This window comes from Podarcis muralis, chromosome 10 (genome assembly GCF_964188315.1).
Source record: "Podarcis muralis chromosome 10, rPodMur119.hap1.1, whole genome shotgun sequence".
Lineage (NCBI taxonomy): Eukaryota > Metazoa > Chordata > Lepidosauria > Squamata > Lacertidae > Podarcis > Podarcis muralis.
Window position 1 is genome coordinate 27,154,233 of NC_135664.1, and position 16,983 is coordinate 27,171,215.

A 16,983-nucleotide genomic window follows, 5' to 3' on the forward strand; every position below is an offset into this window, starting at 1 on the left:
TAAATATTTAGGTAATTCAAGAAAGGATCCTGACATAAGTTGAAGACTGTCAAGAAAGGATCCTGGCATCAGGAGTGAAGCTATTCAGTCTCTATGGAGCATCTGCATTTAGGAATGGCTAAACAGTCATCTCTCTCTCTCTCTCTCTCTCTCTCTCTCTCACACACACACACACACACACACACAGAGAGAGAGAGAGAGAGAGAGAGAGAGAGAGAGAGAGAGAAATAGCAAAATAGCACCCTTCTATCTCAATGTTAGATATTTGCATTTGATTAAAAACATTCTGCCTTGCAACCCAACTTCAGATTCCAGTTCAGTTAAATGTAGATCCACAGATGTGCCCATTACCATGGAAACGAGGGGATGCCACAAAATCAGCGGTGTATTTCTAAACATATTCTGATTCAAGAAACACTCAATGCAGATCTCTTTCTGCAAACATGCTTCTTCAACAAACGGAAGTCAATTAATTGTCATTGTGGTCAACTGATTTCAGTTCAGGGATAAGTAACGGTAGTCAACAGAGTCATCTCTTGGGGATTCTGCCGTCTAATGACAAGTAACAGTAGCAGTAACAATAGCAACAGTATCAATTAACCTTGGACAGAAGGATTTATAACTGCTTCTCATGACTACATTATAGCTATAAAACCCTACTCAAAATATCTTTTAGAAACTGATATTGCTGATAAATGTAGAGTCAAGCGGATTTCAGAATAACCAATTACATAATAGTGGATATCTACATGGGAAAGGTAAAGCATTTGGGGCTTTTAGAAGAGGAAAGATAACTAAAAAGTGGGGCATGATATAGATTTATGGAGTAATTAATGGTGCAGATAGAGTAGATGGATAATGTTTTCCTCCATTTCACTAAACTAGAATTTGGAGTCACCCAGTGATTTAGTAGCTTTTAAGAAAAGGAATGAACCAAGTTTGATTTTTTTTAATCATTTCACTTGGGTCAAATGCAGTGTAGTGATACATTTAGAAGTTCAGAAGCTATTCATGACAACCCTCCATAGTGACATTCCAAGCCACATAACCATCTCCCTACAGTTGGAGCTAGTTGCTAGATACCACAGAAGGGAAGAGTGTTTTTGTGCTTAAGTTCTTCTTGTGGGTTTCCCACAGGAATTTGATTGGCCATTTTGAGAGACGGATGATGGACTAGATAGGCCATTGGTCTGATCCAGCAGGCTCTTATGTTCTTAATCCAAAACTGCCAGCAACTATGTAAAGAAATACTACGCCAAAAATGAAGTATATGGTAACCTGCCTCATATAACCAATATTCTTGAGTCTAATTAATGCACAAAGGAATTACTGCCATAGAGTAAGTTGTCCTGCCAGGCTTAGCCTATGTCACTTCCCCCCACCTTGGGAGGAAATGAGCAACCAAGCCTTTTGTTGTAATCAGTCTAAATGTTAATTTGGTGTGTGATGAACTTTGAGCTACTTCCTCCAGCTGCATGGCTTTAACTAGCCTTTTTGTTTCAAAGAAGACTGGAGTCTGAAATTAGCATTTTCCTATACAGTTTTATAACTTACCAAACATGTGGTCTATATGTGTGCTGGGGAAATGGAATACTTTGGGAAGGGCACATTATAAAGGTTTTGCAACTTATATTCCCACACTTTTCGTTGCCACGTATTTTGCCATGTTAAAACTCTGCTGGGGCTCTCTCACCAAAGATTACTTGCCCCAGTCTTGGAATCCAGGATTTCCAACAGGAAGAACAGTTAATCTTTCAAGGAGGAGTCCTGCTGAGTCCTAAAGACTCAACTTTTTCGTTGCATTACTACAAACCGAAGAAAGGTTACTGAGAAATAACTTCCATTGAGTTCAGTCACACTTTCCTCTGACTGCATAGGTTAAACACATTGAGCTTGAACAAAAGAACTCCAGACAGCCGAAATGTAGCTTTCATATTTGAGTTAGAAATGCAAGACAATCTTTCAAAGAGTAAGTTAGAAACCCTGTAAGAAGAGAAAAGGCCTTGAAAAACCTCCATTTCACTTCATTCACTGGCCAAGGAGCATTAATGTCAATTTCACCTGGGCACTCCAGCAGATGACATCATCAGTGTGGTGTAGTGGTTAAGAGCGGTGGACTCGTAATCTGGTGAACCAGGTTCGCTTCCCCGCTCCTCCACATGCAGCTGCTGGGTGACCTTGGCCTAGTCACACTTCTCTGAAGTCTCTCAGCCTCACTCACCTCACAGAGTGTTTATTGTGGGGGAGGAAGGGAAAGGAGATTGTTAGCTGCTTTGAGACTCCTTAAGGGGAGTGAAAGGTGGGGTATCAAGTCCAAACCCCTCCTCCTCCTCCTCTTCTTCTTCCTGTTCTGGAAAAAAACCACAAATCCTCAAGCTGTGCTCCCTTCCATTCCCCTTCCACTGCACCACTGCTGAAATGGAAATGACTGTGTTAATGCTTCACGTGTTCTGGATTACTCAGGTCCCAGTTTTTACTGGGATGCTACATTCTGCTGGGCAACTATTCATTCTGCAGCTTTACAGTAACTTTATGACCTGCACCTTTATGGTAGTATGAAAAATTGAGTTCAGGGTACATAGAGAAACTATCACAGGGCTATTTCCGTATGTGTCCAAGGAAGGGAAAATTCATCTCACATCCACTCACCCCACATTTCACCACTTTAAAATGTCTGTGCCAACCATTAATCTATGCAATATCTAGAAACTGACAGGATCCAGCCAGACGCTGCAGATTAGTAGGAAACAGATGGGAAGAAATGCCGGATTGCATGTATAAACAGCTCTGAAACAGTAAAGAGCTATTAATAACAAACAAAATTATGACTCTCATTCAACAGAGTTTCCACAGAACCCACTTCTGCCCACTGGGATTTCTGTCCAAGGCCGCCATTTATTACCATGCCTTCCGCTTTCCGAAACAGATGGGCTTCTCCTTTCGTTTAATCACCAGCACCCTTCCCATAACTAACTCTTTACTTATGAGTATGCTAACTAGGGCTGATCAGGGCTTTACGTAGGAAATGTAATTTGGTTCACCAATTGCCCTATTCATTATCCTCCCTGGCATCTACATTCTGCACAGCATTAAGATGCTGCATATAATGTGATCATTTACAATGTGGTGGGAACTGCCAAATTCAATGAATAGAAAGCAGAGTCTTTTCAGGGAGTTATTTCACAAACTGGGGGGGGCAGGGGGGCGGGAGGGACTACCGCTTGGCTTAATGATGTTTTCAAAGTGATCAAGTGCAATGCTGTGCGTGTATAATATGCAGTCTTGCCCATATAGAACAAAATAGATTAATATTTACATACCTTGCATATTGTTCGCTATAGCTTGGGCAAACCCTGAACCCTTATTAATACTTGTAATGCCGACATCAAGGCCATTATGGCTGTGAATCAACTGGAGAGGCAAGGGATCTTTTTCTCTCCTCCTGTTTATTTAGGCTGCAATCCTGCACACACTTATTTGAGTCTCCGTGGAGCTTACTATCTGAGTAGACAAGTATTAGGACTACAGTTTTAGATAGAGGAGCCAGGTGGAGGGAATCAGAAGCCCTTGCACCAACAGCCAACTTTCCTCAAGCTCAGATGACAAAACTGGAGGTAGGTTTAGAGAATGGGATACACCCCGAAAGCTGGTCTTCACTAAAGAATCACATTTTCCAATTTGGAGCTCAATTTCAGAGGCTCTGGCTACAGAAAGTAATGTGGCATTTCTGCGAAGAGGCTTCCATTTGTGGAAGGCAGCAATATGACTTACATGGTTGCTGTGGTGATAAACTACAGAGAGAAGGCCTAACATTGTCAAAACATTCCCCCTCATGAGGTTTTCTCCAGGGCTTCTCCACACTGCCTACTCAGGCCTCACTACTACAATATCAAATTATATAGTGAGGTCTTTTCTCTGGGGTCGAATGACTTGTCATGGCAAGGGACCATATATTTAATTGCTATTACATTGGAAGAACAATCTAATTTTATGTAATAGCAGTTACACAGTTCTTGTGGCGTAAGACAAGTGGAAGGCATGTCCCCTCTCTTCTTTTAGTCTGGATGCCCTCAGACTATTACCTCACATGGCACGTAAATTATTAATCCATTATAGTGCTTCTTATTAACAGCTACATGCTCTGCAGTTTCTTCACCCAAAGCCTGTAAAAACAAGTCGACCACTAGCATTAGAATTTACACCCACTGCTGACTGTGCAGTGAGATGTTCGGCTCTTGACTAACCCATTCTTCTCTTCCTTGGAAGGACCTTGTACTGCGGTGCTTTCTTTGCTTCCTTTTTTGGAGGAGCGGCAGGATTTATTTGACAGCCTGACCTGGCAATGGGGGCATGATACTGTTTCACTGAAGCCCAAGTCTGGAGTTACAGATAAACCTGTTTATGATGGATCCATAACCTTGGTTGTGAACAGAAAGGCTCTGGTTTAATCCGAATCCACCCTTGATTCCCCCTCCAAGTGTCCCTATTTTCCAGGGACAGTCCTGGTTTCTGTGTAAGGCAGCTTCCTATATTCCACCCAAAATAAATACCCGTTTTATTTAAAATGTTACATATAATCCCGCACACTGTCCAAAGTGAAGAATGTGTAAAGGGTGCAATCTTACTCCTACAGAAATCAACGGGAAAAACCATTTATTTAAATAGACAAGGAATTCAGGGCAAAGCACAGACCCTCCAGGTGTCCCTGTTTTCCAAGGACAGTCCTGGATTTACAGAAGCCATTCCGGTTTCTGATTTGAACCCAGTATGTCCTGCTTTTCCTTAGGACGTCCCTATTTTCATCAGAGAAATGTTGAATGATGTAACCCCCAAGCCAAGGTGATAATTAACTATGCAAGCTTTAGAAGACACCTGGAGGCAGGCCTGTATAGGGAAGCTTTTTAATGTTTAATGTTTTATTATGTTTTTATATACAGTGGTGCCCCGCAAGACGAATGCCTCGCAAGACGAAAAACTCGCTAGACGAAAGGGTTTTCCGTTTTTTGAGTCGTTCCGCAAGACGAATTTCCCTATGGGCTTGCTTCGCAAGACGAAATGTCTTGCGAGTTCTTGCGAGTTTGTTTCCTTTTTCTTAAAACCGCTAAGCCGTTAATAGCCGCTAAGCCGCTAATAGCCGCTAAGCTGCTAATAGCCGTGCTTCGCAAGACGAAAAAACCGCAAGACGAAGAGACTCGTGGAACGGATTAATTTCGTCTTGCGAGGCACCACTGTATGTTGGAAGCCACTCAGAGTGGCTGGGACAATCCAGTCAGATGAGTAGTGTATCATCATCATCATCATTATCATCTCCTTTTCAGTTATTATCACCAATGTGTGGACATTAGAGGGGGGGTTGAGGCTGCTAGGGTGCACAACATTAGGAGTAGGACTCAGACATTAATTGTGTGGAAGCTGGGAAAAAGTGACCCCCGTGGCTCTTATTTTTTTTAAGGTTATGGTGCAAAAAGACATAACACTGGAGAGCAACCATTCAAAGTAAGCCTACATGAAGGTTTCAGTCTCTGGTGGGGAAGGAGATTCCCATTCCATAACTCTATACGTTTTACACATGATTTACACGCGATTATATTTTGGTACACGCGGGGCTGGAGAAGTTGAACTTGCAGAGCTTCTATTAAGAGTTTTATGCCACATTTGGAGCTGAGTAAAAGCAAGTGCTCCCAAGAACCCTCGTCTCAATAGTGCAGTTTCTAAATGTCAGTGGAAGAATTGTTTCAGAGCTCACACCAGTGACTACCGCATTGATCAAACAGCCACTCCACTTACCAGTAGTCTCCTGCCCCCATTATGAATGAGTGCATAGCATTCCCAGAGTCTGTGGAGACTCTGTAGGGAAGGGGTGGGTGGGGAAACAACAACAAATTACCTTCTGTTCTAAAACCTTAGTGTAGAATGGGAAATGTAGTCAATACTGCTCAATACTATTTAATTTATAGTGGTACCGTGGCTGGGATTTTCTGGGCATTACCACATCATAAATATTGCAGAGCTACAAACGAAAAGAGAACGAGACAGAACACATAACATCATTCATACCATCATACAGGGATGGGGCCAAACTCTGTGGGAGACAGTGTGCATCTATTTGCATATCTCTGTGGATGTCTTCAAGTATAATTCTTCTTCATGCCAGCTCCTCAGGTGAAAGGACTTGAAGGCCGTGTACACACTATATCTTTAAAGCCTATTCAAAGCCCATTCTTTCCCCCCAAAGAATTATGGGCACTGTAGTTTACCCCTCACAGAGTCAGAATTCAGAATTCTTTGAGGGTAAAAATGTGCTTCAAATGAGCTTCAGAGCTATAGTGTGTACAGAGCCTTAGTACCCCATAGGCTATACAGTGGTACCTCTGGTTATGTACTTAATTCGTTCCGGAAGTCCGTTCTTAACCTGAAACTGTTCTTAACCCGAAGCACCACTTTAGCTAATGGGGCCTCCTGCTGCTGCCGCGCGATTTCTGTTCTCATCCTGAAGCAAAGTTCTTAACCCAAGGTACTATTTATGGGTTAGCGGAGTCTGTAACCTGAAGCGTATGTAACCTGAAGCATACGTAACCCGAGGTACCACTGTATCTTGCCCTATAGGCAATTTTTTTATTTCTCCTGGGGAAATTCCTTTTGGGTACTCTAGGCGCTGAGGTTTGGAAGAACCAGTCTCTCAGGACTGGACTAACTGCTGTGGGATCAGCACAGACAGGCTGTTGATCTGCAGATCCTCCCAGCCTATTGTTAATAATTTTATCTGGAAGAAATGGGTGGCTGGGCTGAAGGCTGAGAGGCAATCCTTTTGTTCTGTGTTGCAGTTTCATGGAGTCCCATGAGAAAGAGGAAGAGAGCAAAGGAGTATTCCCAGAGCATCCATGCTCCACCTTATGGACAGCAATATATATGTTAAATTCAACGCAATAATGTCAGCTTTACAAACAAATGTCACAGGATGTGAGCATCCTTTATTTCAGCATAGGATTATGTTTCAAGGCACCCATGTTACTGAAAAGCATCACACCCAACTGAATATTGTGGTATTTGTGGACTGAAAAACAGGGAAGCAAGTGTCCAAAAATATATTGCACTGAAGTTCCCCTCTAGCCAGCTTACATTGCTGAAAGCAACTAACATACAGCATTGGTCTGTAATGTACAAGGTTAGAAACTACTCTGTTCCATCACTGGAGTATGTACAGGAACAGGAGGAAGCAAGTATTTTATTTTCCAACTTTGCGCAGATGCTGATGCTATAAATAGAAATGTATTTCTCAAAAGTGCCGTGGTTGTTGGTATTTCCATCTTCTAAATAAAAAATGTTTTGTTTTGAAAAAAGTTTTCTGTTTAGCTTTGTGATATTTGTGCCACAATAATCATCTCGTTTGATCCACGTTTACCTGAAAAGGAACAGAGCGAGGAAAACCCAACCTCTTTGGATATAGGTGTGCCAAGTTCTAGTAACGTGTATAGCTTCTAAACGGGTGTTTAATATTGCAAACAGATTGTTCAGATATCACCTACAATCGTGGGCAGCAGGTTTTTGTTTTGACTGGTAAGATTTCGCATGGAAGAGGTAATTCTGAATTAAATACAAGCTGGCATTACAGATGCAAATGATCTTTTGCAGATGCTGCAAAAAAAAAAAAGCTTGCGTTAGTGAGGAGAACCATTCCTACAACCTCTTTAGAATTGCCAAGAGAAGGTGAGGGACAAAGTATGGACAAAGTATGCACACAGTGCAATCCTTTGCATGTGCAGCTAAGCCATAACTTCCCATAGCTCAGTGGTAGAGAATTTGCTTTGCATGAAGAAGGCCCAGTCAGTGTGAACTGCTTATGTTCTTAAGCTTTTGATTGTGACATCTGAAATGTGAGAGAGGAGAGGCTGGAACATGCACTTACAACACTCAGTCTCTGGGAATTCCTTAGTCTGGAACACACACACACTGTCAGGGAACTGCCATCGGCTCAGGGGCGAGAGGGGGAAAGACGGATGGATTACAGAGAGCCCCCAAAGATCGTGGGAAGCAGCACCTCCTCAGCAGAGGAGAGTAACCATGCCTCCAGCGGAGAGGAGCTGCAGGGCTCGGGGGAGGCGAGGCGGTGCCAGGACTCCTTGCCTGAGCAAAGCAGGGAGGAGAGAGGTCCTCCGTTACCCACGCCCTCCTTGTGCAGTAGGCTTCCGCGCAGAGAGGGGAAGCGCAGACTGGGCATCAAGAAACTACTCTGCTGGGGAAGATTTAAAGACCACCCACTCACAGATTCTGCCAGTGAATGAGCAAGACACGGAATAGTGGCGCTCTGCATGGTGAAGGTTTTTTTGGCACCAATAACAAGGCTTTACAGCTGACCAGGGAGGCATTTGCCTGATTGCTCTCGAGCAACCCCCGATACCCCCCCCACACACCTGTGTCTGGTCTCTCTCCCCCTGCCCACCTCTTTCTGTTACATACACACACCTTTGACATTTGCTGCGTATGTATCTCTTCTTTGCAAGCTTCTTGCACAGAGGCCTCAAAAGGACTGTAGTAAATAGGTGGTGTGCTTTTGAATTATACCTGGTGAAGGAAGATAGGTAGTTGGATAGGCAGTTGAAGAAATGACTTTCTTGCACTCAGGAGAAATGTTCATGCATCTACATGAATAAGGGATTTTGAAATACACAGAATGACGCTGGTGTCTGAACTGTTCCTCTGGAGCTACTTCTGCATATTTATTTTCTTTGCCCAAAATTATGTTTGTGTTCGGGAGAATTATCCCATTACTTTGGTCATAACAACGAGCCTCAGAACCCTCACTTGTCGCTACTGGGCAACATTCCATCTGTTAGATAAACTAGGTAATAAATCTTTGTCACTGGCCAGCCTGTCAGACTCAAGTACTCACCAGTTCCATAACAGTGACATTTGCTGCCAGCCTCAACAGAATAGCGGGGCAAAAGTACCTGATCAGTGTCATTCAATGCATGCAGATAAAGGAAAGTTACTGGGTTATTAGATTTTACAGCACCGCATTCTCCCTTTCCTTCTCTGTTTTCCTTTTCAAACAAAAACTTTTTTAAAAACCCGATTTGAAGATTTTACAGATGCTGGACTAGATGAGCCCTTAGTCTGATCCAGCCGATTCATTTATCTTTTTCTTTTGGTCTGTCTAGATTTCCTTGCTACAGTCTTCTAGCCATAACACTGGCACAATATTGGAAGTTCACAACTGGCAACACAGGAATGTAGCAGTAATAATATTGACTCTCGGTTCAGGCTGAACATATCAACAGCAATCCCCAGAAGTGCTTCTTTTGCTGGGTGGGTGAGAGGGTAGTGGAACAATCTCCAGTGTTTTCATGAATTCATCCACCCATCCATTGAATAGAATGCTTTGAATGACTGTGAGCCATGACACCTAAGTCGGCTTACCCCCTTTTAGGGGTGTGGCGGCTTTGTGGGGTGGCCAGTGCCTTCTCCCTGCCAACGATGCAGGGCTGTTCCTGCTGGAGCGTGAGCATCGGCTCGCACTCCTGGCTTGAAATCCTGCTCCGTGTCAGCTTGCAGGATTGGCCAATGGCAGGCTGGTGCGGAGGTCTGGGCTCTCAAGGGGTGTGCCCAAGGGAACAATCAAGCTTCCCTCAGGTCCACTTCTGGGGGATTTGAATTCAGCCCACTCCAGTCACCAGCACCCAGCTCTTCCTCATCAGATCAACCCACCCACCTACACCTATAATTTTGCATTTGTTCATTGAATTGACCTTGCCATGGCAATGGCCGTTGCTGTATTTTCAGGGCTGGGTAGGAATTTGCCTATCAGGCAACTTGGCTATGACCTGGAGGTTTTGCCTACCTCGTAGCAATCTTCACAACTTCGGCAGTTTAGGCATTGGGCAACCTTAGTCTTGGTTGGATTGGGGAGGGGTTGTACCTTCACTTTCTCTCCAGAAATACGGTATCCTGTTAAAGGGATCCGTAATGGAGTTGCTTCTGTCCATTTGCCCAGACATTCTTGGCCGATGTGATAGTTATCAATGAAGAAACAGGAGTCGCTGTTGTCATCATGATCATAATAATGATTGAGTCTGCAAAGGATCACTAGAGGTAAATGATTCATACCTTGGACCTAAATATTCAAGGTTTTTTTCCCAGATCAACCAGGATGAATTTAGGTGTCAAATGAAAAAATGAGCAAAATGTTGACAGGTATCCTATCAAATTAGGAAATGATATGCAAAGCAGATTGATACACTGCTCAGTGGGCTATCAGACAGAGATAATCCTCTCTAAGTATACTTGTCCATATACACTCAGTCATTGCTTTCCAGGTCAAAAATGGACTTTGCTGCTGTATTGCTAGGTTTTCCCATTCTATCTTAATTTATTTTGTTAAGCCCACTCACATCTACATCTACATTATCAAAGCCCCAAAGATTCTGGCTACTCAGATGGGACCAAATAGGCCTTTTGCATTAAGAGGGCTCTGTTTGTGCATTCAAGAAGTTGCTTGGTAAACTGGTTCTTGTACTTTTCGCGTCATTCTGCAATTCTTACCAAAGTGACCCAAATTATGGCAGATGGCTGGGAAAGCACCCCTGATATCCGGGGCTGAACTGGCAAGCTCTGCTTTCCTTTTATAGCGTATTTATTTAAAACCATGGTATTTAAAGGAGAAAAGGTTGTCATTATATTGCTCCTAGTCCCTTTGGCCTCTGGTAACATCATACTTTGCCTACCTACTAATTTAACACAGTTGAATGGTTTTATGATAGTCAATTATTATATTGTATTAACTCCACTGGTTATTGATTTTTATTGGCAATCACCGTTATGCATAATTTTCGGCCTCATCTGATGTCTATATTTTCTCTGTTTTTCATCTCTAGTTTGTATTTATTGCTTAGCGCAGTAGACCATTGGAAGAAGGGGGAGAAGGGGTTTGACCTTCTGCACCACATTGCACTTGCCATGAATGCAAGTGGGTATCATGCACAGAGACCAATGCACTGGTACCAGTTTGCAAAAGCATTTATTAATTTCATTTAGTCAGTTGTATTCACACATGCTCTGTAGAGATCGCTCCTCTAATAGGTGACTAGTCTTGTAGCATAGAGAGATGGTGGAGCAGGACGATGATGAAGCTCCACACAGCTCCTTGGGGTGCTACATATATCTTTGCCCAATTATGGTTTCTCTCTACAGTTTTTATAGTCTCAACTTAGTGGTTTGATTACATAGCACAGTCTTGGCTATAGGTATTCTCTGGACTGTAAAACCAGCTTGGAAAAATTTTGAGATTGCAAAATCCTTGCATCACCTTTCAGACTCCCATCTGAATTCCTCTAAGTTTCAACATTGCAATGTCTTTTCCAGCTACATGGCTCAAAGTTCATATACTCTGTCCTTATTGTAGTTACTTTAGCATCTAGGTTATTTAGCACTGCTATCCTAGAATGTGCAGTTCCATCTCCCTAGGAATACTGTTTTCTTTTAATCTGATTTTTCCTTGAAACATGCTTTTTCTGTAGCAACCTTGCAGAACCTCCTTCCAAACAGCGCTGGATTTATGTATAGGCTAAGTAGGCTGAAGCCTAGGGCCTCTAAATCTAGGGGGCCTCGCCAGCCTGCCTGCTCCCCAGCAGGCAGTCTCCCCTCTCCCAAAATTGCAAACCCAAGACTTCATGTGAGGGCAGGACAACTTGGGCCTCTAAATCTAGGGAGCCTCGCAGGCCTGCCTGCTCCCCAGTGCCACAGTCTCCCCTCTCCCAAAATTGTAAACACAAGACTTAATGCAAGGGCAGGGCATCTCAGGCCCAGCAACTATGAGACTCAGGGCTAGCCAGTGGGGCTCAATTTGAAGCAGTGGGGTGCAACTTGAATATTTATATTTTTTGTAGGGCCCTAGTTCACAGTCAAAGTCTACAAAATCTTATAGATATAAATAAAATCCATCTACATTGCCCTGGTGTGGGGACCCCCTTAGGAGCAGCCCATGGGGACAAATTTGGCCAAATTGCTCCAATTGTCTTAAGGTCAGCCCTGATGAGACTGTGCAGGGGTTGGACTGACAAGTCCTGCACCTTCTAGTACAGACTCAAGGACTTTTTATGGAAATAAATGGGGGGGGCCACTTATTGGAAATCAGTTTTGTCACCTCACTGCCCTGAACCCTGAGACAATGGGCCCAGCCACCTTTTATTCACAGTCTCATAAGCACTACACTACAGCATGGCCATAAACCTGTACGTTCAACCACTGAAATATACACCCTATATGTAGCAATGGAGATTTATGTTACTGCTTTATGAATGAACACTGTGTTTTATGAATGGACTCTGTATTTTGTGAATTACCTAAGAGCCACCAATAGGGAGCTCTAGAATCTGACAGCTAACCAATTGGGTACTACCAAACAGCGACCCCCTATTGCTGAAAGCAGGTAACCAGCAGGAAATGCTTCAGCTCAACCTTTGCACTGTTTACTGAACACCCCCTGCTGTGCAGATAATGGAGAAATCTCATAAATTGTATCCCTTCTGGCATCCTGGCCAACTCTATTATGCTGGTGTAAACCCTGGTGCACCAGAAGCCCAGAATAGCAGTAAATAAAATCTGCTCATATGTCAGCGACTGATAAGACTTGTCAACCAGTTCTTCCAAAGTCTTCCTAAATTATAAAGCTCCAAAATACAGGACAAAAGAGACCAGGTCTGGGAAGAGTGAGGCATACAATGGGCACCACCAGTGAAAAGGCTCCGTGTAACTCCTGCCCTGTCATTTGATAGAGTGCCCACTTGCCCTCCTTCTTGACATGGAATGCCCTCTATTGGAGTCTCCAGGTCCAGTACAAAGACCATAAGAAGGGAGAGCAGGGACCTTGAAGTTCCCAACAGCTGTTAAGCAAGCAAGCAAGCAAGCAAGCACATAGGTTACCTTTGTCACAGTCAGGATGTCTATGTCCTGGCCAGGCCTGTACCCAATCTTGTTTTTGTACAATCTTGTTTGTCCTCAGTAACCAAAATTATATTATCAACATATACAAGCAGAAAAGTTGTTTTCCTTCATTTGCAAGGAATCGTACAAAACAAAGTGGCACTAATAAAGAAAAGTTATAGGGTGGCAACAGAAAGCAAACTAAAAATGCTTTTGCAGTTCATCAGAACTATCCAGCAATATCAAATTATAGTAGAACTGGTGCTATTAACAGTAATCCTTCTAGTTGGTTAATTGGTTTGGCAACTTCCATGTACATGATGTGTGATGCTAATTATTCCCCCCAAGAGTTAAATGATAACTAATCAGAGGCAGCTACAGTTGCAAATGGCAACAAAATATCTGTGAAAGGAAGAGGAGCACGTTTGCTCAAGTGTGTTGCAGGTAGAAATACTGTTTGTAATGAAGTGAGAGCAATAGTTTACTTGCTCAAATTAACAAATAGGAAAGTTTTGAGAATTTAAATTCTATATTAGAATTGATTACTTAATTGAGAAGGGGATTGTAACAATCCTAATTTGAATAATAGAATGCCTGGTATCTGGTGGGCAGACCAAAGCACTCTTCAGGAAAGCTATGAGATTCAGGTGAGGGTCAGATGCCTTGTCAATCCCAGCAGGTATATAATAGGAAGACCCAGCCTGCCCAGGTCTCAAAAGGTTTACAAAGTTCAGTTATTGCAAAAGTGTTAATTTTATGCATTTTTTAAAATCACCATGGTGTTTAACAATAATAATAGAGGAGAAATTGTGAATTACATAATTTTAAATGCCCATCATCATGCTTCACTCAATTTTGTTTATAACACTCTTCCATTTTCTTCTAGTTGTGAGGATGGGGGGATGGGGAGGGGCCTCACAAGTGGAGTAGCCTAGGGCCTCTCTTCATCTAAATCTGGCCCTGCTTCCAAAGATTCACTTCTCTTTCCCCACCTACTGGTCCTGCCTCACATGCTGGGGCAGAAGATATGAAGAGGGGACTCTGCTTTACACATATTGGCTCCCTTCACCCCCCAAAAGGATTGAGCCTCTGCGAAGAGTTTTACATCAGGATGAGCCAGTGTGAATACAGTAGGGCCTCCTCTTCAGATCTTCCTTCAGTGCGTGGACAGAGGGATAGTGGGGTGGGGATGGGGTAGCTAGCAGGCAGAGGTCTGTCTCACACTCCCTGCAGTTTCAATGACAGGGACAGTAATGGAAAAACAGGGTTTGTATTACCTTAAAGAACACTGCCTGAGCTGCCGCCATCACACACTGCTGAAGGTATGCTTTAATATATATTTTTCTGCAATAGCTAGTCCTGCATGGGTTTCTGAATTATAGCATGTTAGTTACCTAACCACAGTGTGTTTGGGAATTAGGCAGACAGCCTGCTCTGGATACCCATCAAAGAACAGGTTCATAGCTTGAGAGGGCTCCTTCATTCCAAGCAGTCATTGGCAAGCCAGGTAGTCCCAGCAACAAGGAGTACCTATGCCCAGCTTCAGTTGTGTGTCATCTGTGGCTATTTCTGGACCAGTATAGCTTGACGTCAGTAACCCATGGTCTCATAATGCCATGTTTGGACTACTGCAATGCTGTTTATGTGGAGCTACCGTTGAAGACAGTCCAGAAGCTGCAGCTGGTGCAGAATGCTTCTTTCCAGCTGTTCAATGGAGCGTCCTGCTGGGATCACATTTCAGCTATTCTTAAAACATCCCAAGGGACGCGGGTGGCGCTGTGGGTTAAACCACAGAGCCTAGGACTTGCCGATCAGAAGGTCGGTGGTTCGAATCCCCACGACGGGGTGAGCTCCCGTTGCTCGGTCCCTGCTCCTGCCAACCTAGCAGTTCGAAAGCACGTCAAAGTGCAAGTAGATAAATAGGTACCGCTCCTGCGGGAAGGTAAATGGCGTTTCCGTGCGCTGCTCTGGTTCGCTAGAAGTGGCTTAGTCATGCTGGCCACATGACCTGGAAGCTCTACGCCGGCTCCCTTGGCCAGTAAAGCGAGATGAGCGTCGCAACCCCAGAGTTGGCCCTGACTGGACCTAACGGTCAGGGGTCTCTTTACTTTTTTTTAGCTGCCTGTAAGCCACCCAGCACAACAGGCTGGTTAGATAGGTAAACAACTATTCTCCATCCATATTAACAGAGGAGCTTTCCTTTTTATTTAACTTTTGGAAATTCTTCATATCTGATCGCTAATCAGATGTACTGACAAGCAGAACAGAGAAATGACTAGATCCTAGGAAGGAATATGCCCATGTTCCACAATCGCAAAGCAGGAATATGAAGAAAAGCACATATATTCTGCTAATAGTCTCATCTGTTTAGAACTCGAAGTGCTATCATTTAAGGAATTATATTGTTCCCCTGATATCTTCATGTTACTGCCATTACTGTTAATGAGAGCTGTGTGTGAATATCAATGTGAGATAGGATGGTTCAATATTATGAAAGAGAAAGCTTCTACAATTTGATTAAGTTTCTATTAGATTAAGATTGAGGGGAGGGGGGTCTTAATAAGGAAAAGCATCTCAAGAGCTGGTCACATAATTTAGAGACGTATCCATGAATGTTAAGTTCCATTTTGACTCAGCCATGCTCCTCTTTAGAGATCAGTCTGAAGTATTGTGAAATTATTAATTAAAAATAAAATTGGAGCAAGGTGGCTGTTCACGCCAATCTAGTCAATATTTGCAGACATTGCGAAGAAGAAGTAGAAATGACCTACCAGATTAAATTCTCATGAAATATTATGTGATGAGTATTCTTTACCAAGAATATTCCTTGGATATGTGGGCAATATTGAGTTGCAGCTCCTTTAAGGACATTAAACCTGAGCATATTGTGCCAAGTACTGATTCAGCTCAGACAGTATTCAGGAAAAGTATGTATAGTGTGCACTTGCACCAGTTTGCCATGCTAACTTCATGCAAAATCTGGAATTTCTTCATTTTTCATAATTTTTTGGCCAGGAGATAGTTCTACAGCAGGGATGGAATGCTTGATGTTTCATTATGCTTTTATATTTGCTGGAAGCTGCCCAGAGTGGCTGGGGCAACCCAGTTAGATGGACGGGGTACAAATTATAGAGCCTCTTGTGCACTTCAAGGTATACACAGAGCCTTTGCGGGTAGCAATGATCCATGCATTCGAAGAAGCTCTCACCTCCATAAGAAATCACTGCATTCAATCTCCTTCTGTTGCTGCTTTTCAGATCCTAAAAAACCACAGTGGCAGTGAGTCTAGTTTAGGGTTGCCATATTTCAAAAAGTGAAAATCCAGACAGAAAAGCTGTTGAGCTTTTTGTGCAAAACTGTGAAGAAAGTGGATGTTTTTGAGTTAATTTTGAGGGAAATCAGCAAAAAATGACACTGCTGACATTGGATTTTCCCGGACATTTAGCCGTTTTCCACCCAGACACTGCTTTCAGTTGCATTATTCTAGTTATGCATCTGGGAAATTCCAGGTGTGTGGCAACCCTAAATGTAGATAATGCACCTGCAACCTCCTGTGAGCCTAGATAGATCTTAATGAAAAATCAGAATGCGCTCTTCACATGCTTCTGCACTATTTGACTATCATTGAAACTGAATCAGTTCAGAATATTTTGGTAAAGAGTCTTAAATTAAAATGCCTGGTTAGTTATATATGAACAGTAAATTTTAGCCATAGGAAAAGGAAAGTGGAATGTACATGGAAGGAACAATCTTTAGATAAAAATGTAATCTTTCTAATTACCCCTCTCTTCCATCTTTCAGATATTCTTCATACTGTTCTTTGTCTCTTTCCCCTGCTCACTCCTCTAGAATTCTGTGACTTTTACTTTGTGTAAAAAAAATGATTAAATGCAGGCATACCTCTAGGGAGAACAGAAAGGAGCAGCATAAAACCTTTTCCCCTTTAATCATAAGCCACATTTTGCAAAATGCCACCGGGAAAGGAATGAACGCCGTTCTCATATATTCCAGTTCTCTTTGCTAACAAACGTAAGCTAAGTGTAACCCTCATTGTTATCAAGTCTG